Source organism: Protomyctophum parallelum, assembly GCF_964188405.1.
Source record: "Protomyctophum parallelum genome assembly, chromosome: 4".
Classification (NCBI taxonomy): Eukaryota; Metazoa; Chordata; class Actinopteri; order Myctophiformes; family Myctophidae; genus Protomyctophum; species Protomyctophum parallelum.
In genome coordinates this window covers 46,928,916-46,953,891 of record NC_139700.1, presented here as the reverse complement: position 1 = coordinate 46,953,891, position 24,976 = coordinate 46,928,916, and the positions used below count along the sequence as shown (strand labels likewise).

At 42.7% G+C, this 24,976-nt stretch overlaps 1 protein-coding gene across 1 annotated transcript in view; it reads right to left on the bottom strand.

The window, feature by feature from the left end:
* LOC310857227 (solute carrier family 45 member 3) overlaps positions 1–19,403 on the bottom strand; it is a 58,491-nt gene extending 39,088 nt beyond the window's left edge. Inside the window, 1 exon segment of the mRNA XM_083762839.1 lies at positions 19,300–19,403. The gene's annotated coding sequence lies outside the window, so the exon portion shown is untranslated.
* Positions 19,404–24,976: the final 5,573 nt, after the last annotated feature.

The following is a 24,976-nucleotide window of genomic DNA, read 5'->3' as shown; positions in this document are numbered from 1 at the left end:
CGAAATTTATGGCTCTTAAATAACCACCCGACCGGTTATTATTTGACTTTTTTTATTCAGGCGATTATGAATCTTTAAAAAAGTGTCTAAGCTTAGCAGACAAAATCGCAATGAAGCCATTTCATGACTTCTTTAGAATGAGTTTGTTTTAAATCATCATTCCTGGTCTGTGTGTGTGTGCGTGCGTGAGGCGCTGCAGTGGTCAATGGGTCTGTGTGTGTGTTAGGCTGCGCAACAGTGACAATTTAGGTCGTCCATGGTATTGCCGTACTCAAGCGGACATACATACATTACACACACACACACACACACACAATTTGAACTTTGTGTTTCTATACGTAAAAAGAAAGAAAAGCCTTACTCCATCGTACTACAGCGTCACACAAAAGTAGCAGATCTGCAAGGTCGAAACACGTCGCTTCGCGGCGTGTTTCAAGCTTGTAGCTCTGCTACATTTGCTGTTTTTTAGTTTTTGTTTGTTTTTAGTTTAGTTTTAAGTCCTGAAAAGCAATAGTTGTGGTTTTCCTCCCGACATTGGACGGTGGTATAGTATAGTCACACACAGTGCTGTGGGTTAGCAGCAGGCACTATGTCACAAATGTCGCTTGCTGTGGTTAGCTGGCTAGCTGGCTATAGCAGGCCAGAGACTCATTAAAAGCTAAATGTCAGCCACATTATAGATAGCCTGAGCGATGGGAGGGATCAATCACTCACTGTGTTGGTCCCATAGCAAATTAACCTTTAAAAGTAAATACGTGACGCTAATGCTAAAACACATGCAGCACTGCTGCACGCACGCACGCACGCACGCAGAGGAAACCACGGTTCAGAGTCTTGCTCAAGGACACTTCTGATAGTAACACAGCCAATAAGGGGGAGCCCGGGATCAAACTGGGAACCTTCCGGTTCCCGAATCCTGGTCCACATCCAGCTGTTGTTGAAGAATTAAGGACCGGCCCCCCGGGGGTCCTCACCTCTCCAGGGCCCCCAGGGGCCAACCACTAACGCCCCAGTTCATACAAGCATTGTGGTCCAGAAAATAAACAAGCTGTCTCTGCGTTATTGTCAGGGAGGCGTCTCTGTATTGTTTGCGACAGTCAGTCACTCAAATTATGATAGTCCGTAAGTAATTCAGTAGCAGTAACAATAGCGCTTTCTCCAAGTCAGTTGATTCTTCATATCCATATGAGTGAAACGAGTCAACGACCTGGATGATGTTTATTTTTCAAACACAGTTCTTATATGAGCCGATCTATAATCCCCCTATGGGGATTACAATGCAAATAAAAAGTACATGAACCCGTGGATTTGCACCCTCTACCAATATTGACGTCAGACTTCGGTGCTCTATTTGTATCAGTGTCAGTCAGTTTGATCAGATTCCATTCAAATCGGCTACTATGACCACACAATGGCGCCGAGTCATTTCCATTCATGTGTATGTTTAAGATGAACCCAGCTGGATTAAAGGGTCATATTTCCTTCGTTATCTCAAACGACGTCAAGCACACAACAACCCCAACAATAGAAGCACTTCAAACCGGGAGTCTCTCTTTTGTCCGAGACTGGGGTTTCGATGCAGGGCGCTACCATGGGACGCTTGTTTTACAACACCGGTTGCTACTAGTAGGTCGTGGTTATAGCCTATATATATATATATATATAAATAACCTCACAAAAAACTATGCCTGAACCTAACCCTAACCAGTAAAACAAGTGCCCCCATCAGTGACCATCGACTCAAAGGCTCAGCCAAAGAGAGTCTCCCACTTCAAACAGCACCCGTTGTCATCTCCAACAGCCCAACATGGTGGGAGGAAAAGACCGACCGACCGACCGACGGACGGACGGACGTCTGGGAAAGAAAATAGGGAATTTGTCAATCAAACAAAAGGGTCTGCTCGCTCATAAACGGAGTGAAGGATGAAGACGAGTTCCTTCCTCCCGCCTCGCTTTTAATTGCGTCCCCCAGAGGCACACCCCCGAGAACTTGGACGGACATCTGACTGGCCCCGACGACGACATCAGAGACAGACACTTGTGTTGTTTACAGTCTGAGAATCTGCTGGAATACGTTTTTTTTTCCCCACTGCACTTTTTCATTCCCAGGACTTCCCCGTTTGATATGAATTAGCAGTGCTTCTCAGAGCTTCTCATGTCAAGTAACCAAATGAATATGCATTTTTTTTGTTACCTGCATGAGGAGGCATAGCACTGCAGTGCACGCTGCGAGTTCCTATATAGCGCCCGCAAGGATATATTGGACATTTTGAAGTTATCAAAAACTACAAATTCCACAGGAGTAGCTATAGCGCCCCTCAAAAATGTAACTTGGAGGGCTGACAGACAGTCAGACACTCACAAATAAAGAAATGGTGTAACAGTATTTAGAGACGTCGTCGACTTGAAATTGTGAACGTCCATATTCTGGGTGGAACAGAAATAGCAGATCTACAAAGCTCAGCTATACAAGACTTAGCCTATACAAGTAGACTTCATGGCTACAAGCTTACAAAGTGGATTTGATGTGTAGACAGGGTTTTGAGTGGTTATGAGCATAGACATTAAACCATTTTGGCCTGGTGTCGACATTTTCAAAAATGTCTTCAAAATCCTGACAGTTTTCTGAAAAACCTTAAGGTTTCTGTTTCAGTGGTGCTCAATATTTCATGTCAAGGACCCCAAAAATGATATGTAATAATGCCTCTGCCCGCCCCCCCATCTGAAGATATGATGTTCCAGGGGACAACCTTCCCCCCGTAAGCAAAGATTTGAGTTAAAATGTTCACTCTGTAATAATACATATTCAAAGATTTGAGGCACATTTTCACGATTTTTCAAAAATAGCAGACCTATACAAGTTCATAGCTAAAGTATAACATAATGCTTTGAAAACACCAAAAAGGGGTTCCCTACCCCAAAATGGGTTAAAATAAATAAACTAGATGCCTCATTGGCCGCTGCAGTCGATTGGAGGGCGGAAGTGCGCGGGAAGTGGCGGAAGGAAGCCGTGCTGCCAACTCCAGTGACCAATAATCACAGCGCGTCCTTTCCGCGGGACCTTGTCTGTGACGCGCTGCGATAGTCTCATCTTTGCCAGACATGTTGCCTCTCTCGCAATAGTTTACACGAGACTATACCCACCCAAAGCCGAAAAGGAAGGCTCTGGTCTACCTTTGTATAATGTCTATGGTTGTTAAGCACATTTTGGGGCGGGGACCCCGTTTTGGTGTTAGCATTACGTTATGCTTTAGCTGTTGAAAAATAGCAGATCTACAAGCTCATAGCGCGTGCTACGAGCTTGTAGGGTCTGCTATTTTTGAAAAATCGACAGCTTTTTCAGAAAACTGTCAGGATGTAGAAGACATTTTTTTAATCTGATCTCAGGTCAGAATGGGTTTTAAGCACATAATGCTGTACTGCAGAGAGTTTAAGTCACACAGACACAGGCTCTGGTCTGGAAACAGCCACCAAAGCCAACAGACTTATAACTCCATAGACCCGGCCCTCTTTCTTTCACTCACGCACACACACACACACACACACACACACGCATACACACATCTCACATCTCACATATCAAAGGTCTTGGAGCAGGCCTTTCAGCCAGGCTACATGAAAGCCTATACACCATGGTTGTCTCTGGTACTTTCACAGTGTTTTCAGACACAGGGCCGCGACTTCAAAAGACGCTTAAATCGCAACCTTTATTTTTTATTTTTCCCTCTCTCTCTCTCTCTCCTCCTCCTCTATAGCTCGGCTCAATTCCTGACCGTGATTATTATTATGGGTACTTGATAAGCACGTGGCGACGACGAATCGGAAAATGGCACGGTTGTTAAAGCCCCGCCTCCCCCTCCCCTCTCTCTCTGTGTCTGACACGATATACTTTAGTGTGTCTGACTTGACGTGTGTGTGTGAGAGAGTGAGTGAGTGAGAGACAGACAGACAGTATTACAAACATGTGTTCATGTTCTTATCACCATGGGAAAATGTTTTCAGACTGACTGGTGCATTATCCCAGCTGCAAGGGCGGAGCGAGCCGCATCTCTCTCTCTCTCTCTCTCTCTCTCTCTCTCTCCCCCTCTCTCTCTCCCTCTCTCTCTCTCTCCCCCTCTCTCTCCCCCTCTCTCTCTCCCTCTCCCCTTCAAGCTACATTGTGTATATACGTATTCTAGAACAGGTCATTTCGAGGAAGCAATCTGATTGGTTGAAACGGCTTCTAGCCGCGTGGATCAAACCAGCACCATTCACCACCTAATCAAAACAAATAATTCAGCTGCTCTGTTCTCCCAGAGCGCTAGCAAACTCGGTGGCTAGGCTAGCTAGTTTATTGGGACATTTGTGGTCGTAGGGACTACACATCTGTCATTAAAAAAATATATTTTTTCAGCGATTTTCTTAGTTTTAAGGGTAACTGTTAAAAGTAAAGGGAGAGAGAGAGAGAGAGAGAGAGAGGAGAGGGGAGTTGTACCACTCAGTTCACACGGGTGTGATTCGTGTTGTTAACCAATTTAGGCCCGACGTCGGAAATTAAAAAAAAATATTCGCTAACTTGTAGATCGGGCCTTTTCAAATAGCTGATGTATACATGGTTTAAGAGATTGTTAAGCTATATATTAACTCATTTTTCACAGCGGGGACCCCCTGAAACCACCCTCAGGGACCCCAGTGGAGGTCCCACAGACCACACTTTGACAAACACTGGTTTTAGACAGGAGTCTTTGTGAATAGGGCCATATAGCACCTTCCAATACCGCGCACACATACACACACACACACACAACTTTGTAAAGTCAAGTTAAATTGAATTAAGTGAGGAGGGGGAGGGGGACGTGGGGGGCTTTCTGAACTGTTAATTCTGTTGTTTTCCAAAAAGGAAGCTAAGCACTGCCAGCCGGGTTTTGTGACCGATGACTAACTCACTTAAAGTCCCAGTGAGTCAGTATACTCACAGTCTGCGTGTGTGTGTGTGTGTGTGTGTGTGTGTGTGTGTGTGTGTGTGTGTGTGTGTGTGTGTGTGGCGTCAGCAACACCATTACCCAGCAGCGCTGCTACGTGGAGGCCAGCAGTGCCAACTCTACGTTTTATTCTGCCAAGTGTCTGACGCCCGATTCAGTAGCGAAGGAGAAAGACAGGCAGGCAGGCAGGCAGGCAGGCAGGCAGACAGGCAGGCAGACAGACAGGCAGGCAGGCAGGCAAGCAGGCAGGCAGGCAGGCAGACAGGCAGACAGACAGACAGACAAGACAGACTGTCTCCAGACATACTGTATACAGACATACAGCTCATAGCTACAATGGCATTTTTTTCCTCCTCCTCTAAAAAAAAAAAAAGATATGATTCAATCTCATCTCATCACGGCTGTCTGTTGACAGCACTCGACACTCAATGTCACATTTAGCAACGTCACATAGCTGGAAGAACATTTTTTTTATTTGGTTCACAGATTCTTTATTTTAACACATTGTAGACCTGGAGGAACGTATTCCGCGTCACCTTGCTTTAGCGTTTCATTTATACTTTAGCTGTTGGAAGTAACAACGTATTTCCAGATGGGGGTTAGCGGCCAATTCGACATATTAATATATGTGTGGGGTCCTTGACATGAAATAGTTTGAGAACCACTAAAGTAGAAACGACGCGTTTTTTCAGAAAACGGTTTAGATTAGATTTAGAAATAAGACATTTTGTAACGTCTGGTACAAATTGTAGATTGGCTGTGAAAAGAAATAATCCACAACCTTCATCATCTTTGACATGATGTGGAAACAGGATTTGGGTGGCTCTTCTCCACTCTTCTCGTTCTAATTTAAAGAACACCATGACTTATTTAAATGTTACATCGTTGAACAATGAGACCCAGTGTGTTAGACCACAGTCTTTTAATTTTAAAACGGTAGAGATAACAGTTGGAGCGCTCGCGCGCGTGCGTGTGTGTGTGTGCGCCTGCCCAGGAACATACCATTCCCCACACTGGCACCCAGAACACTCCATGCCATCCATCACCACGCTGGCATGTCCATGTTTCACCCAGACACTCCATGTGATGCCACGCTGTCATGTTCATGATCAGGGACGTGCACACATAAGACGCCAAAGGGGGCTTCAGCCCCCTGCCCTTTTACCCGTCTGTAAAACGACTGCCCTCTCCAGACCACGAATGCAGCGTTTACTACATGGTGAAAGAAATGCAAATGCCTTCCTCCTCTCCTCTCCTCTCCATGCCATGCCAGGAATAGCCTGGCTAATAAACCAGACCGAATCAGCCGTTGGCAAATAAAAATAATTTGCCTGCCGGCGGATTACGGTCTGGAGAGGCTCAATTGTATACGCCCATTTCCTACACCAGAGAAGTGGTGTGGCCAATCGGGACACGGTATGCAATATGGGCGGGCTTTGGTACAGTGACGTTCAATGCTTGAGACCTTTGACTGACAGTAGCTCTGACCAATTGCATCAAAGAGAAAATGTTCTACAAGCTTGTAGATCTGCTATTTTCAGCGCCTGTGTCTCTAACACTCTCTGCACGTCCCTGTCCGTGTTTCACCTCAGCAGTGTTGGTTTCGTCGACTAAAACTAAGACGAAAAAATGTCCGTCGACTTTTTTTCACCGACTAAAACTAAATGGAAACTAAATTAAAACAAAGCTATGATGAATAAAACTAAGACTAAATATATTGACAATTTCTACAAACAAATGAAAAATAGACTAAAATGTTAGGAAGGGACTATAGTGGACAAGAGATCCAGTATAAGTAATTTTACACTTGGTTGCATGCTGAAAATAGCCGATCTACAAGCTCACAACGTTGTGAGCTTGTAGATCCCCCCCCCCCCCCCCCAAAAAAATGACATCACCGAGGTGACATTCCAATGTGGTGTGCTTGGCTCATTGGCTGTCATCGATGCTTAATTGATCTGCTCCATTAGAGACACCCCCCCCCCCTCCCCTCCCCTCCCCTCCCCCCAGCACAGCTGGCTGGGAAGACTATTACAGGGGAAGCCGTTTGAACTTTGACCCTGAGGCCCTGCGTATAGGGGCTGGGAAACGCTTCAGTGTGCCTCCGTTCGCCCCTTAGACCACTACCTGTCAGGGCAGGAGTAACAAAGTACTTTTACTTAAATACTGAACTATATAGCATCACAGGAGTACTTGTACTTAACCCATGTAGACCACGAGGACGATTCCAATTCCACAAATGCCTTCTAAATCCTGAGGGCTTTCTGAAAAGCCCCATGTTTTCTGTGTCAAGTCGTTCTCAAACATTTCCATGTCAAGGAGCCCCAAAAATATCCGTATTTGGCCGCCGACACCCCATCTGAAAATATGTTGTTCCAGGAACAAGACATTATTTGACGGTTACTTATAGATTAACAAAACATTGGCTATGTTATCAATTCTACCAGGTTGAAAGTGTTTAACATTAACAAACGGGGAAATATCAGCTGCATATTGAATGTTGATACAGAGGTCATCCAAAAAAAAGGAAAAATAATAGCTAATATCTGTGATTCTCAAAGTGTGGGGGGGCCAGGCCGGAGACCCTTCAGTGTTTCCACTGAAAATGAATTGGACGACAGAAAAATGACACCAGGCTGCCAGTTCTGGGCGGTTTTGCTCGTCGCGGTGCGACAACGCAAGCATAGTTACTGTACGCGAGCGCGGTCCCGTGAATTTGTCGTTTGTGTGCGCGTGACGAGCTCGTTACGCGCACGCGTAACGCACACACACAAACCTGAGATCAGATTCATACGAGGTTTCCACTGGACACACACTGGTCTGATTAACCCCATTCTGACCCGAGATCAGATTCTAAAAATGTCAGTCGTTCTTCGATTTTTCAAAAAATAGCAGACCTACAAGCTCATAGCGCGCCACTCGGTGGCGCGCTATGAGCTTGTAGATCTGCTATTTTTCAATAGCTAAAGCATGACATGATGCTAACACCAAAATGGGTTCCCGTTCAGAACAGTTAAACAGACTAAAACTAAGACTGAAAAATGTCAGTCGACTATACCTTATTTCACTGACATGGAAACTAAATGAAAACTAAGCTATGATGACCAAAACTAAGACTATGTTGACAATTTCATCAACAGATAATGTGAGGAAGGGACTAGTAGGACAAGAGATCCAAAAAGACAAGTCATTTTACACTTGGTTGCATACTGAAAATAGCAGATCTAAAAGCTTTAGATCGGCTATTTTCCGCAAGTGTAAAATCAGTCATTATGACTAAATGTATATTTAGTCGACTAAAATCGTATGATATTTAGTCGACTAAAACTAGACTAACACCAATACATTCCAGGTGACTAAATTAGAATGTGACTAAAACTAAGTGGAAACTATTCAAGAGACTAAAACTAGAATAGAAAGTCGCTGCCAAAAACAACACTGGCCTTTGTAAAGCGTTGCCAGACCGATAATATAAGCACGGCCGGAGGCCAAAAGAAAAAGAGATCGTCACCCTCCTCCCACATTTCCCTCTGGCTCCCGATGAAGCCACAAACTGATCCGTGTTTTTATAGCGATTAAAAGGGACGCGTCTATAGCTCAACATTAAACGTACAACAAGACCCCGGGGCGCTTCGGCTGTTTGCACAGCGATAACCGTAAAACACACGCCAGGCAGGGCTTGACAGATGTGCGCACGCATGCACGCACGCACAACAAAATGGGATTCTGTCAGTGTTGTTTTTGGCAGCAATTTCTGATTCATAGTTTTAGTCATAGTCTTTTGTTTTGAATAGTTTTCCTTTAGTTTTAGTCACATTTTAAGTCACCAGGAATGTCTCAGTGTTAGTCTAGTTTTAGTTCAAATGTATTTAGGCGGGCCTTGACGCCGTCGTGACTTTTTTCACTTGCGCCGTGACGCGTTGTGCGCTTGTAGATCGGCTATTTTCAGCACGCAAACAAGTGTAAAATGACTTGTACTGGATCTCTTGTCCACAATATTCCCTTCCACATTTTAGTCTAGTTTGTATTTGTTGACGAAATTGTCAGTACATTTAGCCTTAGTTTCCGTCATCATAGCATAGTTTTCGTTTAGTTTCCATTTAGTTTTCGTCAGTGGAAAAAGGTAGTCGACGAACACTTTCAGTCTTTGTTTTAGTCGACGAAAACACTGGATTCTGTCAACATACAGTATAGAAAACACTGGATTCTGTCAACATACAGTATAGAGAAAACACTGGATTCTGTCAACATACAGTATAGAGAAAACACTGGATTCTGTCAACATACAGTATAGAGAAAACACTGGATTCTGTCAACATACAGTATAGAGCCACCGACTCAAATGACATGAAACCCAAGTTCAAGATGGAGCGCCATGATTGTTGTACTTTTTCTGTTTTGTATACTGTATGTTTCTATGTAGTGTTGTTTTCGTCGACTAAAACTAAGACGAAAAATTTTCTTCGACTACCTTTTTTCACTGACTAAAATGAAATAAAAATAAATAAAAATGAATCTATGATGACTAAAACTAAGACTAAATATACTGACAATTTCGTCAACAAATAAAAACTAAACTAAAATGTTAGGAAAGGACTAATGGACAAGAGATCCAGTTTTATGCTGGGTTGCATGCTGAAAATAGCAGATCTACATTCTCACAACGCGTCGCGCTGCAACGCGTTGTGAGAATGTAGATCTGCTATTTTCAGCATGCAACCAAAGTGTAAAATATGTCATTACAACAACATCAAGGCCTGTCAAAACACATTTTAGTCGACTAAATCAACTGTAGATTTAGTCGACTAAAATCGTATGACATTTAGTCGACTAAAACTAGACTAAACACTAGAACATTCCAGGTGACTAAAATGTGACTAAAACTAAGTGAAAACTATTCAAGAGACAACGACTAAAACTAAAATAGAAATTTGCTGCCAAAAACAACACTGTGTCTATGGAGTTAACATTACTCTAATTATTAGAGTCTAATAGACCCCCAGGTGTGGTGGGGAGAGAGTATGTTTTGCACTCTGTCCGTGTGTGTGTGTGTGTGTGTGTGTGTGTGTGTGTGTGTGTGTGTCCGGCACCGTTGGCCCGATCCATGCCAAACTTTGCACACACACACTCCCTGGATGCCAACGATGAACAACCTCTGCCCCAAATGTTCCTGAACGGCCTGTTATAGCGCCATCGGGTTTTGTAAACCACATTCTTTGCCATTACTCCTCCAGATTTTGTCCAAAAATCCTGCAAATCGCTACACACCATCTCTATAGTCATGTGTTCAAGGTGGATCATGGACGCAGTGTGCAATTCACGTGACTTTTTTCACGCACTTTCCTACTAGGCTGAGGAATATATCCCACCCTTTTCACATTGGCCTGCAAAACACATTTTTGGAACAAAATGCCTCAAATCATACAATTGCCATCCAAGTCGTAAGAACAAATGGCACCCTTTTCACATTGGCCTATTATAGCTCCACCAGGAGGCCACAACCTGACCTGCCCTGGTGGAGACGTGTGCCCCAAGGGTCACCTTTTCTAGTTACTTGCGCAAGCAGAGCGTGCAAGTAATGTTATCAGTCAGGTGCTACGATACGCATGTCCCTTAGCAGCATATGCTATGACGTCATATGCTGGCACGAAGCAGAGGCGTGCAGGTATGTTTTCCGTCACGCTACGAAGCGCATGTCCCATGACGTGATACAGATATGTAGCAGCAAAAGATATGACGTCATATGCTGGCACGGGACATACGGAAAGCAGACCGTGCATGTATGCTTTACGCGTATGTCCCATGACGTGATGAAGATATGTACCAATGCCAGGGTATAATTGGTTTACGATGGTGACGTAATGATATTTTCCAGTGTCGGGTGGATTAAAGGGACATACGCATCAAACCACCCGAGTAACCACATTATACCACTAACCAACTCAGAAATTACATATACATACATATGGACATATATATATATATATAGACATATGAGCATATGACGTGATGAATATACTACCAATGCCAGGGTGTAATTGGTTATCGATGGTGACCTAACAATGACATGTTTCAGTGTCGGGTGGACTAAAGGTAATGCCCCTATGTATACATGTATGTAATCTGACACCACTGCCATAACAGGCATAAGTAATCATTGCCATACTTCAAAATACTACTTTTTTTCCCCCTCCAAAAGCAAGGTACGTAGCAAATAGCTAAACCTAATAATTCAATATTGCAAATGTTCTTTCACAGAGAGGCTGAGATTTGAAAGTTTGTAGCGGTCTACAGTACTTGCACGCTCTGCTTGCGCACAAGTAGGCCATTTATGGCCATTTATGGCCTACTAGTGCAACAAGCGAGTAGGCACTCGACAAAGTGCAGTTCTAGTTATTATTATTATTAGCCTATTATTATTATTACTTAAAAAAAAATGCAAACAGTATTCAAATATTGAAAGTTGCTAAAAGGTTTTACATTTATTTCCAAAATAGCAGATCAGACTTTGGGGTATAATATTAAACCATTCCTATTTTTGACAGGGGGGGAGAGCATTCGAAAAAGTGGCTAAAATATGTCATTTTATAGAGTTTTATGGTGATTGATTTATTGTTGTTTACGATAGTCCTACTAGACCCCAAGAAATAATATATCTGGCCAAAAAAGATCACAGGATCTGCTGAATGTGAGGGGGGGGGGGGGGGGGGTAGGGGGATGCCATATACATATATGTCGGTTTGTCCCCTCCCCCCATCACATTCAATAGATCCTGTGATATTGTGTGGCCAGATGTAATATTTAGTCACTTGTTCAAATGCCTGTCAACAATAGCTATAAAATTGTTAAAATCAAAGAAAACAGCAAATGGAGAAAAAAAATAGTTCAAATAGTTGAAAATATTTCAGCTGACGGCAGGCAGGGGAAAAGTGCTGTGAGCGCACGGTAAGTAAATGGCCAGTGAAATCGCCAAGCTGATGGAGTTATAAACAATTGAAAATAAAAACATGAGCTGCACTCAGGAGAAAGAAAAAATACATATTGGTGGACGCGCACGCAGAACAAAATTAAATTAAATTAAACAAAAATAAAATGAATCGCATACACACACACACACACACACACACTAGCGACCCAGTTCTGGGCATGTCATGATAGGCAAGCATTTCACGAAAATTGCCGATTTACAAGCTCACACGCTGTGAGCACGCTGTCGAACTGATACATCCAATTTCGCCGAAGAGATTTAGTGCAAAGGGAAACGATCAACAAAGTATATATAAATATATATATATATATATATATATATATATATATATATATATAGTGATCATTGCTATATGGAGTCAAGTGTTTGTTCAACAGCAGTCTCCATGTCTCTCCTGGTCTTCAACACACAGAAAACATTTGAGGTGGTTTAGTCAGGAGACAAGAGTACTGCTTCAGTATTATACTGTTCCAGTTTCAATTTTGTCTGTTCATTCCTTCGTTCCTGGCATTACTTTCAACGTATCTTGTATCCTTTGAGGATCACTTCCAATGTAATGAAATTGGTATCGCGACCTGAGAATGTGTCTCTGTTTGGAGGAGAGGAAGAGGAGGGAGAGGGAGAGGGAGAGGGAGAGGGAGAGGGAGAGGAGAGGAGAGGAGAGGAGAGGAGAGGAGAGGAGAGGAGAGGAGAGGAGAGGGCCCACTCCAGCAGAACTAAAAAAAAAGAAGAGAGCAGTCTGTCTTGAGTCTAGTTGAAGTGAATGAAACAGTGGAGTGGTCCTCGGAGAGGGTCTTTGTGTGGCGCTCGGGGGTCACGGTCATGGTGACAATAACAGTCTCTCTGTCATGGCTTGGAGCTGTTTAACCTTTGATCCCTTTGCTTCCTCCATGATGTGAGCTTTTTAGACGCCGTGTTCCTACTTCAAAAAGGACTCCAGATGCTGACGGACAAAAGGAAATGTGGATGTGTGGACCGTGGTAAAAGTAACAATGCCACAGTGTAAAAAACAAAATACTACAGTAGTACAGCATTCAATACCTACTTTAAAAGGTAGGGTATTTTTTTGGTTAAAACAAAATATTTTGTTAAAGGTATATTCAGTGATTTCACTCAAAAAACCTTAGGTTTCGTTTTTGGCTGGGACCCCAAAGCCTTTCGTCCAATCAGGATAGAGAGTCAAAAACAAAACCTAAGGTTTTTTGACCCCCAGGGGTTAACTGGGGACAGGGAGGAACTCCTTATATGGTCAGCACACTCTATAGTAGAGAGGATTATCACAACAAAACAAAAATAATTCAAATTCAAAAGTGATATTTGAATTAAGTGAAATCACTGCATATACCTTTAATAGGTTGCTATAGAGCAGGGGTTTTCAACAGGTGGTCGGTGGACCACTGGTGGTCCATGAAGGTATTGCAAAGTTATAGTTACAAAAAAAAGGTTGCTTTAAAAATATAAGATTTGCATGCAACGTTCACGATCTTTCAACAAACAAAACAATCGACAAAAGCTCATGGCGGCGGCACAAAGTGACGGGTCATGACATGAGCTGCCTTGTACATCTGCTATTTTCAAAAACAGCCAAAGTACATTTTGGTATCCAATGTGCTACTGTACATACTGCATCTCAAATCTAAAGATGACGCGGCATTTCCGCATGCAGAGGTGCAACCGAGCGCTCAATGTTAAAGCCCAGCTGCACGGGGATTCCTCGTCATGAATCCACGGTGTCCGCCTGCAGTCCTTCCTCTTACCACTAGGGCCCAGCGCGAGCGCCTCACTGGCCCCTTGGTCTTAACCCCTTTTGGGGCGGGAACCCCTTTTGGTGTTTTAAGCATTATGTTGTAGGCTACTTTAGAAAAATAGCAGATCTACCGAGTGCCGCACTATGAGCTTGTAGGTCTGCCATTTTTTTTAAATCGTGAAAATGTATAGTGCAAATCTTTGAATATTATATTCCGTCAGAGCGAACATTTTTAACTCAAATCTTTGCTTCTGGGGTGTCCCTGGAACAACATATTTTCAGATGGGGGGGTCGGTGGCCAAATACATAAATTGTTTGGGGGTCCTCCTCGACATGGAAATGTATGAGAACCACTAGACATAGAAACATGTTTTTTTTAAAGAAAACTGTCAGGATTTAGAAGACATTTGTAGAATCGTCCTCGGGTCAAAATGGGTTAAAACAAGGGAACTAAACTCTAGACACAAAGGGGTGCCAAATAGCACCGATATGAGGGGAACATCTCTCGGGTTGCTTTATTATAGCTCCTATATATGTTAATAAGCACCTATACTAGTAAACCCTATACTTAACCCATTCTGAACGGGCACCCATTTTGGTGTCGGCATCATGTTATGCTTTAGCTATTGAAAAATAGCAGATCTACAAGCTCGTATCGCGCCACCGAGTGGCGCGATACGAGCTTGTAGGTCTGCTATTTTTGAAAAATCGAAGAGCGACTGACATTTTTAGAATCTGATCTCAGGTCAGAATGGGTTAATCAGACCAGTGTGTGTCCAGTGGAAACCTCGTATGAATCTGATCTCAGTTCAGAATGGGTTAAAGAGTTGACCAGGGAGTCCCTCAGGACTCTGTGTCAGGACCTCCAAAGCCCCCTAGCGTCTTTAACTCTCTCTAATAAGACTCTTAAAAACCCAATCTCAGGCTCACCGACGACGTGTTGCAACAACTCTGCAAAATGCTGCTCCTTTTGGTGTTATAGCATCATGTTATGCTTTAGCTATTGAAAAACAGCAGATCTACAAGCTCATAGGGCGCCACCGAGTGGCGCGCTACGAGCTTGTAGGTCTGCTATTTTTTTGACAAATCGAATAACGACTGACATAGAAACGTGGCTTTTTTCAGAAGACTGTCAGGATGTATAGAAGACTGATCTGAATCTGATCTCAGGTCTATGGATGGGCAACCTTCAGCCAGCAGTGAGCACATTGCAGGCGCCCGGCGCTGGCCTAGCGGCCCAGGCGCATCATTCATGCCACACATATAGGCTCTTGGCCTGACAGCGTGTAGGTTCGAGTCCCGTTCATGACGACCTTTTGCTACATGTCTCTCCCCCTTCTCTCTCTCTCCCTCTTTCTTGTCTGTCTTCACTGTGACTATCAATAAAAAAGGCACAAAAAACAAGTCTAAAAAACTAAACTAAACAAAGCCCCCATTAATAGCCTGGCGGTATAGGGCTGTCATAAAAAAAAAAAACAACACCGAAATAGTTGATATTGTAACTCGTAAGCTTGTAGATCTGCTATTTCTGCAACAACAACAACAACAAATGTAATGTATGGACATTTTTCAACGCGGAAACGATGGACGATTATGCAAAGGAATGATTGCGATTAGGCAATGATGTAATAATTGTGACAGGCCGTTGCCAGAGAGATCACAAGCACACACAGTAGGGAATGTTTGTGATCAGCCAGGCTATCACAATAGGGTTCAAGTGGTTCAAAGTACTTGTAGAGCACATTTTGGCAAATGATGGTTACTGTTAATGGACTGTATATAGGCTAGCGCTTTTATCCAAGGCCACACACACACACACACACACACACACACACACACACCATCCGGCCACTGCCGCCTCAAAGGGTTGCTATATAGATCAGCAGTGTTGATTTCGTCGACTAAAACTAAGGCGAAGAATTGTCCGTCGACTACGTTTTTTTCACTGCTCGAAAACTAAATGGAAACTAAAACTATAAGACTAAATGTAGTGACAATTTAATCAAAACTAGACTAAAATGTTAGGAAGGGACTAGTGGACAAGAGATCCACTACAAGTCATTTTACAATTGGTTGCATGCTGAAAATAGCCGATCTACAAGATCACAACGCGTCGCAAGCTTGTAGATCGGCTACTTTCAACAAGTGTAAAAATAAACTGTCATTACGACAGCATCAAGGCCCGCCAAAATACATTTTAGTCAACTAAATCAACTGTAGATTTAGTCGACTAAAATTAGACTAAACACCAAGACATTCCAGGTGACTAAAACTAAATGAAAACTATGAAACTAAATGAAAACTATTAAAGACTATGACTAAAACTAAAATATAAATGTTCTGCCTAAAACAACACTGTATAGCAGGGGGGGGGGGGGGTCCTCAAACATCTTTGTCTCAGTGCACCCCTGCAAGTAACCGTTTCATCCTCAGCACCTCTGAAGTACATATGGTTACTTTATCCCATTTAGGCCTATGACGTTGACATTTAAAAAATGTCTTCGAAAACCTGACAGTTTTCTGAAAAACCTTATGTTTCTGTATCAGTGGTTCTCAATATTTCATGTCAGCCCCCCATCTGAAAATATGTTGTTCCAGGGACCCTCCAGAAGCAAAGATTTGAGTTAAAATGTTCACTCTGTATCTGTAATAATATATATTCAAAGACTCGAGGCACATTTTCACAATAAATAAAAAGAATAGCAGACCTGGCAAGCTCGTAGCGGGCGCTATGAGCTTGTAGATCTGCTATTTCTTTCAATAGCTAAAGTATAACATAATCCTGGAAACCCAAAATGGGTTAACGGTACGTAAAAATGTAATTCTTTGCCCCAAAGACACAGTATGTCACGAGGGGGGAAAAACTGGAGAGAATATAGACAGACTGAAAATAACTTGTATACACTCGGCGTTCCAACCACTTAAACCTGCACTTCTTATTCCAGGGGGAAACCGTCACCAAGATCTACAAGCTCACAACGTGTCACAGCTACAAGCTACAAGCTCACACGCTCTACAAGCTCACAACGCGTCGTGCTGCGACGCGTTGAGAGCTTGTAGATCGGCTATTTTCGGGGTGCAACCCAGCACTCTTTAGCCAGTGGAGATGTGGTGTAAAGTAAACGACATGGATTTAGAAACGAATTAGTTGGCCCAGGCCGTAGCGTAACGGTCTGGGCACCGGACTGGTGATCCAGTCGCGGTGTGCCGCGGGTTCGACTCCCGGACCCGACACGGCCTTTACCGCATGTCATCCCCCCATCTCTCTCCCGTTTCCTGTCAGCCTACTTTATATCCCTTAAAAAAATCAATAAAGGCGTAAGCCGCAAAAAAATATCTTAAAAAAAAAAAAAAAAACGAATTAGTTCAACGCAAAATGCTGCGTTCAAAGTTCAGGAGACTTCGGAGCGGGGGAAAAAAAAGCAATTCTCCTGCCTTCCGGCATGGCATGGAAAGGAGAGGAGAGGAGGAAGGCATTTTGCATTTCTTTCACCATGTAGTAAACGCTGCATTCGTGGTCTGGAGAGGGCAGTGGTTTTACAGACGGGGCAAAAGGGCAGGGGGCTGAAGGCCCCTTTGACGTCTAGGTGTGCACGCCCCTGCATGGTATGGGTAATATCAAAGGAAGCCACTTGGTACTAACCCATTCTGACCTGAGATCAGATTCTAAAAATGTCAGTCGTTCTTCGATTTTTTTCAAAAATAGCAGACCTACAAGCTCGTAGCGCGCCACTCGGTGGCGCGCTATGAGCTTGTAGATCTGCTATTTTTCAATAGCTAAAGCATAACATGATGCCAACACCAAAATGGGTGCCCGGTCAGAATGGGTTAAAGGAACAGAGCCATCGTTGACTTTTTCAATGAATCATTCGAATACTGTAATTCTGTAACATAAAAGGGGACGATATATATATATATATATATATATATATATATATATATATCGAGCACAATAATAGTGTGAAGCGATTATGTACAGGCTAGCCTTTTAGTATAATTAGAATACTTTATATCTGAGATTGAATAGACCTTTTGTATATACACACACACACACACACACACACACACACGATATCCCATCCAGATCTCTTTCACAAACCCTCTTCAGGGCACGCAGCCAAGCAGTATATAATACAACACAAAGTAATAAAGTATGCAACTTATACGACATAATTATACACAAACATTTACATGAAAAAACAGAAACATTTTAAAAGGAGTTTTTTAAGAGTGCAATTAAAACACAGCGTCATTAAAGCCAAGGAGAGATAGCAGCACGTTAAGGAATTCATTCAAATATATGGCTGCATTCAAATGTATATGGAAGCTGCACTTAAAAACAGCCCTGAGGATTTTAGGGACTGTGTGTGTTATGTGTAAAATAGCCTTGCCCTAACATCAATAGCCTTTTAGTAGCCTGTAATTATCTCTGAGATTTAACTAATAGCTTTAAGACGCAACTTACATGAGCTCATCCCCTTTGAATGTCTACACAAGAGGAACCAAATGGACCAGTTGCATTTGCAGCTACTGTATAGCCATGAGAGAGAGGGTTCAGGACCGTGTGTGTCAGTCCGTTTTAAAATAATCTCCCTCTATAATAAGTCTGCCCCCCCCCCCCCCAGCCATGTGTCAAACAGCAGTCTCTCTCTCTCTCTCTCTCATATATAGGAATTAAATAAAGGTGTAAAACAGAGTTGCATGTGTCACATGAACACTCTCCTGTCTGTGTACCCTGAATTCTACAAACTGTGGAATACAATGTTCACTCAGTCATGTATACAATACCTACAAGTGTAAACAGTACAGCCGGTGGGTCAGTCAGTGAGTGTGTGAGAGGAGTCCTGCAGGCTGCCACTATAGTGCCACCATGGCACTTGGCACCACGTCAATCCCCAAAGGAGACTCTCTGTCTCCCAGACTGTGTTAAACGTATAAAGGAGGGACCACCACCACGCTTTAACACACACACACACACACACACACACACACACACACACAAAGCCTGACGTTACCCCGTTAAAGAGCCGACCAAACACACACACACACACTGTCAGTTACACACACGCCGACGTGGATCCCATTTTAACCCACAACACACAAACGCACACACACAATCGCTCCTCGCCGCCGTTAACGGTCCATAAATAGTCGCAGACTCTACGCACGAGTAGTTATTTTTGTTTTGTCCCAAAAGTGAAGCCGCGTTGGCGTTATACTAGTGTATGTGTTCAGTGTGTGTGTGTGTGTGTGTGTGTGTGTGTGTGTGTGTGTGTGTGTGTGTGCGCTCCGAAGATCGGACGTATATACTTCTTGACTGGCTTCTCTCTCTCTCTCTCTCATACTCATAGGCTACTGTCTCTCTCTCTCTCTCTCTCTCTCTCTCCGAGTGAGATACAATGAAGAAGTTTGAAAGAAGAAAAGCCCGCATGCATGTTGTTTCTAACTGTCGGATTGACCAGAAAATAAGACTCGACCATCGATCCCTCCAAGCAGCTGAAAAAGTTAACCACTCTGCGTGTGTGTGTGTGTGTGTGTGTGTGTGTGTGTGTGTGTGCATTCTTTCTTTCTTTCTACAAGTTCTACAGTTGCGTTGTTTTTACCTTGAGTGAGACTCCATGAAGTTGCTGACTACCACCATAGATCCTTCCTCGGCCGATGCAGCAGCACACACACACACACACAGAGAGATGTTGCTCAACTCAACTTTGTAGTAGGAAGGACTTTCCTTCAGTGTGTGTGGAGTGGTGGGAGGGGAGGGGAGGGGAGGGGAGCGGTGTTGTTTTCGTCGACTAAAAACTATGACCAAAAATGTTCGTCGACTATACCTTTTTTCACTGACGAAAACTAAATGAAAACTAAGCTACGGTGACTAAAAATAAGACTAAACTAAATATAGTGACAACAAACTATATACTAGTATAAAATGTTAGGAAGGGACTATAGCAGCTGGACAAAGAGATCCAGTATAGCCTATAAGTCATTTTACACTTGGTCGCATGCTGAAAATAGCCGATCTACAAGCTCACAACAGCGCGACGTGTTGTGAGCTTGTAGATCGGCTATTTTCAGCAAGTGTTAAATCAGTCATTATGACGGCATCAAGGACTGACAAGTTACCTTTTAGTCGACTAAATCAACTGTAGATTTTGTCGACTAAAATGATATGACATTTATACGACTAAAACTAGACTAAGAAGCACTAAAACATTCCAGCCTTCCAGGTGACTAAAATGTGACTAAAACTGAATGAAAGCTATTCAAGAGACTATGACTAAAACTAAATTAGAAATGTGCTTCCAAAAACAACACTTTGAGGGGAGGAGAGGGGATGTGCCACCGCTCCTATGCCACCAAAATGTGGAACGCCCTACCAACAGTCATTAAGACATGTGAATCCCTTGACTCCTTCAAAACTGCTCTCAAAGGGCACCTATGGACGGCTGCAATTCGAAACTGGCCCCCGTAAAATCTGAATCATATGTAGGCTACTTAAGAAAAGTATGATGTATTTAAGTATCAAAAGATCAAAAGAGAAGAGTATTAAAGACCTTTTCATGGTACAATTTAAAAAAAATGTTGTGTACTTCTCTTTCCTTTCAGAATAATGCAGCTTCCATTTACAGATACTTTGTAGCTATTATTATTATACCAAAGCAAGAATTATCCTTCTACATCCATTAGCTAGTTTCTACATCCATTAGCAAATATCTCCATTTCCATCCACTAGGTTCCATCTGTCCTTCAGTGTCCTTCAAGAAACGCGTCCAGTGTGCAACCACCTTTTCTCTCCATTATTGATTATAATGAAGCACATCATAAGAGCTTGTGCAAGAAAGGGAAAAAAATACCATTCCTTAATACGAACATGTAAGCTCTTCACCATGCTAGTCTGCCTCCAATATTTCATTTCAATTCAATTCAATTCAATTGGCTCTTTCACTACAGCCATAAATCTTCTCTTTGGTCTTCCTCTAGGCCTCCTGCCTGGCAGTTCCAACCTCAGCGTCCTTCTACCGATACACTTACTGTACCTGTGTCCCTGTGTCCAAACCATCTCAGTCTGGCCTCTCTGGCTTTATCTCCAAAACATCTGACATGTGCTGTCCCTCTGATGTACTCATTCATGATCCTATCCCTCCTTGTTACTCCCAGAGAGAACCTCAACATTTTAGTCTCTGCTACCTCCAGCTCTTCCTGTCTTTCTGACTATCTCTAAAACATAAATGTGTAAACTACAGATGTAATTGTATTGAAACAAGAGAATAATAGTTTAATAATTTATGCTGAGCAAAGTCAAAGTCAAAGTAATTTCGTCATCTAGCCGTAAGTAAAACAAATTGTCAGATAGTCGCCATCTTTGAAATATGCAAAATAGAGGTTCAGCCACACCCAGTCAAAAAGATGATCATTCCAAAATGTTTCTAATTGTCAAAAAACATGATTTAGACACCAAGTTTGCATTCATAGCTCATGTGGTTCAAAAGTTCTAGATAAAACCTTTTTCAGGTGGCGGACTGGCGGCCATATTGGATTTGGCCACTATGATGACCTGGAGGGTTGCTGGCTTGGGCATGGATTCAACAAACATGAGTATTCTGAACAGTTTCTGAACGGTTTAGAAGATTGAGTGTTCGAAGTAGTGGTCATTTTAAAAAGGGCGTGGTCATTTTCGGGTATTTCGCCCCGGATAGAGAATTTTTCACAGTTCCCAAGTTCTTCGTGGGAGTCATATTAGCCAAGAACAGTTGAGATATTCTCTCCTAAATGAAGTGCATACATATCTTAGCCAGGTCCTCTACTATCTGTTCTTTGACTATATTGAAGTGTCTATTTGTACGTCTCTAAATGTTTTGATGAATTGAACATGGTGGACCCTCTTGTAAACAAGTTTAATGCTTAATTGGGTCGTCCACTCACAGTTAACAGTCTTTGTATTGAGTTTGTGCTTGAAATGTACTGTAATTCTGCAAAATGTTAATAAATAAATCAATCAATCAAAATGTTTTACTTAAAAAAAGTACTGAAGCACTGAGAAAACTGTTGCGCCTTTCTTCGTCCTTTTTTTCTCTTCAAACTTGACTACGGTAGCGGTGGTCTCAAAAACATAAGGAAAACTTTGACTGGAAAAGACTCGCTCACCGTATAGAAAAAGAAGTAAAACTCTGTGCTCATGGTGCAATTAAAAAGCAAACGTTTCGGTCCTCAGACCGTCGTCAGTGCTATGGTTTTTCACAGACAAAGAACTTACTTTTAAACAACTCCAAAACAATACAGCTCAGGTGCTGAGAATTACTAATTGGTGACATCACCTGATTGTGGGCGTGGACATTACAGAAAGGATATACCAAATCACAGTTATATAGGAAACAAGAATATTACATAGGCTACATCACATGTTGACAGACTTATATAATCACTTTTTGAATATAACTTTTTACTTTATAGGTAGCACTGGAGGGAGAGATCTTCATTTAAGCCACCTGGATTGACAGACTTTAAATAAAAAATCCATCTAGATTCAGTTTGGAGGAGTTTAGTGTCTAAATCACCCCCTCTTAGATGTCTTAATTTGATCAATGACTGTGTAAAACAGATCTGCTGTGGAGTGACCGGCTTCCATGAAGTGTCTGGCGACAGGAGATTTGATGTCCTTGCGTCTGATGGCACTCATGTGTTCTATGATGATGCGTGTGCGGACTGCCCTAGATGTTTTGCCTACGTACTGTAGATTACATTTACATGTGATCATGTAGACTACATTAAAGGAACTACAATTCACAAATTGTCTGATAGAATAGTGTATTGTTTGTTAGTAACTGCACTAGTAAATGTGTTCGTTTTCTTGTAGTTTTTACAGGCCACGCAATGTAGACAAGGGTAGAAGCCGGTGACTCCATCCAACCGCCCTGTGTGTTGCTGGGGGGGTATGTAGCAGTCTGCTTTCACCAGTCTCTGATGCTTTGAGATCTATAATGAGAGAAAAGAGGAGGGTCAGTAAATACTTTAGCACCTTCAGGGTCAGCTGACAAAACATGCCAGTGTTTCTCTATGATGCTACGTATATCGTTGCTCAAAGGATTATAAGTGGTGATGCAGGCACATGAATGTTTCTTTTTGGTCTTTGCAACCTGGTTAGGATTATTCAATTTAGTTAAAGCAGAGTCAAGCCATTTTTTGGGGTACCCTCTATCAACAAAGTTTCTGTACATGATGTCTCTCTCTTTTTGAAAACCTGACTGACTGTTACAGATTCGTTTCAGTCTAAGGAATTGAGAATATGGTAAACCTTTCTTCAAAGCAGGGGGGTGTGCACTGGTGGCATGTAAAAGACTATTCTTGTCTGTGGGTTTGGTGTACAGAGTGGTGGACAATTTACCATCCTGAAGAAAAAGTACACGGGTGTCTAGAAATGGAATTTCATGTTTGCTGAATTCCATGTTGAATTTGATGGTAGGTGTCAGATTGTTCAGGTAGGACACAAAACCATGAAGCTCTTCCTCAGTACCTTGCCAGATAAGGATAATGTCATCAATGTATCTCTTAAATAACAACATATTGTGGGCAAAAGGATTGTTGTGCCACACTGAATTGTGTTCAAGGAAGCCCAAGGCAATGCCTGCATAATCTGGACTGAATACTGAGCCCATTGGTGCCCCCTGCAGTTGGAGATGATAGGAGTTCTCAAATAGAAAATAGTTTTTGTGTAAAATCATGGATGTCATTTCTACCAGAAAGTTGGTTGGAGGTGTCAATTCATCCCTTAAGTCTAAATAGAATCTTAAAAAAAAAAAAGTAGCAATACATTTCGACCTTGTAGATCTGCTGTTTTGGCATTATTTGTTTTGGTGGAAGAATCCTGAAAAGTGGAATGTGTGGAATGTAAAATATAAGAGCTCTTGTTTGGTAAATGGTACATTTATATAGCGCCTTTATCCAAGGCGCTTGCCGCTTTACATATAGGTTGTGCACTGCATTCACCCATTCACACACCGATGGCGGCGGAAACCATGCAAGGCACCAACCTGCTCATCGGGAGCAATTAAGGGTTCAGAGTCTTGCTCAAGGACACTAACTCTGGGGGGAGCCCCGGGTTCGAACTAGCAACCTTGCAGTTAAGTTACCATCCGGTCACTCAGACTCTACCCCTGAGCCACGGCCGCCCCGTTTGCCTATAATGTGTACTGTTTCACTGTTGCTGTAGGCCTATTTAAAAAAAATATACTGTGAACCAATAGTCATATTCATAGCTAGGCCTACTATATCTAGGTATTTGGCATAACAATTTAAGTAATTTTTATTATCACACAGCAACAGAAAGTAAAACAAAAAAGAAAGGTATTGAATTGGACGGTAATAAAACTTGTACCTATAATGTATACATTTTATAATGGACAATTTACTTTGCGGGCAGCTGGGCATGACCGCAGGTAGAACATGTTTTCACCCACCTGAACTTAAGCCTCGCCCATGGCTGTGTGTTGTGAGATAATGTGGGAGGGGTTAGGCCAGGGGTCCTCAACTAGAAATGATGAAGGTCCACAAATATGTTTTTTAATAAGACCGAGGTCCGGTCCCATGCGCGGCGTCCATCGGAGAGCGGGGCTCTATGCCCGTTTAGTATGGTCAAGCCAAGCTTATACAAATCAGATCCCCTTCCAACCAACCAATAATAGGGTGCAGAGTGCAGGCCCGGAGTGGAACTCCAAATCAGGCCGGGAGATATACGCCCTGGCAGGCCACACTGCGCGCGCCGGAATTCTGGGGGCCCTTGGGGGACATTTTGGGGGCCTTTGCAGCAATTTCACATGCGAAATGTACCATCTGATGTTATTTATATTATTAACTTCTTCCCTCCATTAACATAAGACACACAATGTAGTTGTGCTGCAGCAACACTGCCTGAATTTAATTGAAATTGACTGTAGCTGGCCTGGCCTGAGCTTAGGAGAGATTTTTTTTATTTTTTATTTTATTTGCCTAGGGTCCGCAGAGAGGTGGTCCGCGGTCCAGTCGTGGGCCGCAGTCCGCCAGTTGAGTACCCCTGGGTTAGGCTTATGATGTCACAAAAATTGTGTTAATTTGATTGGGCCTTTTGACTCAAAGGCTTTCAGCTTTCAGGAGGAAACCAAAAATACACAGGGAAGACATTATTTTAATTTTATAACCACACCTGGGGGTCTATTAGAGTAATGTTAACACCATAGAAACATGCAAAACAGAGAAAGTGCAAACCCCCGTCTAGACTTCTGCAAGGTTGGCTTCAGGGTCCAGCATCCA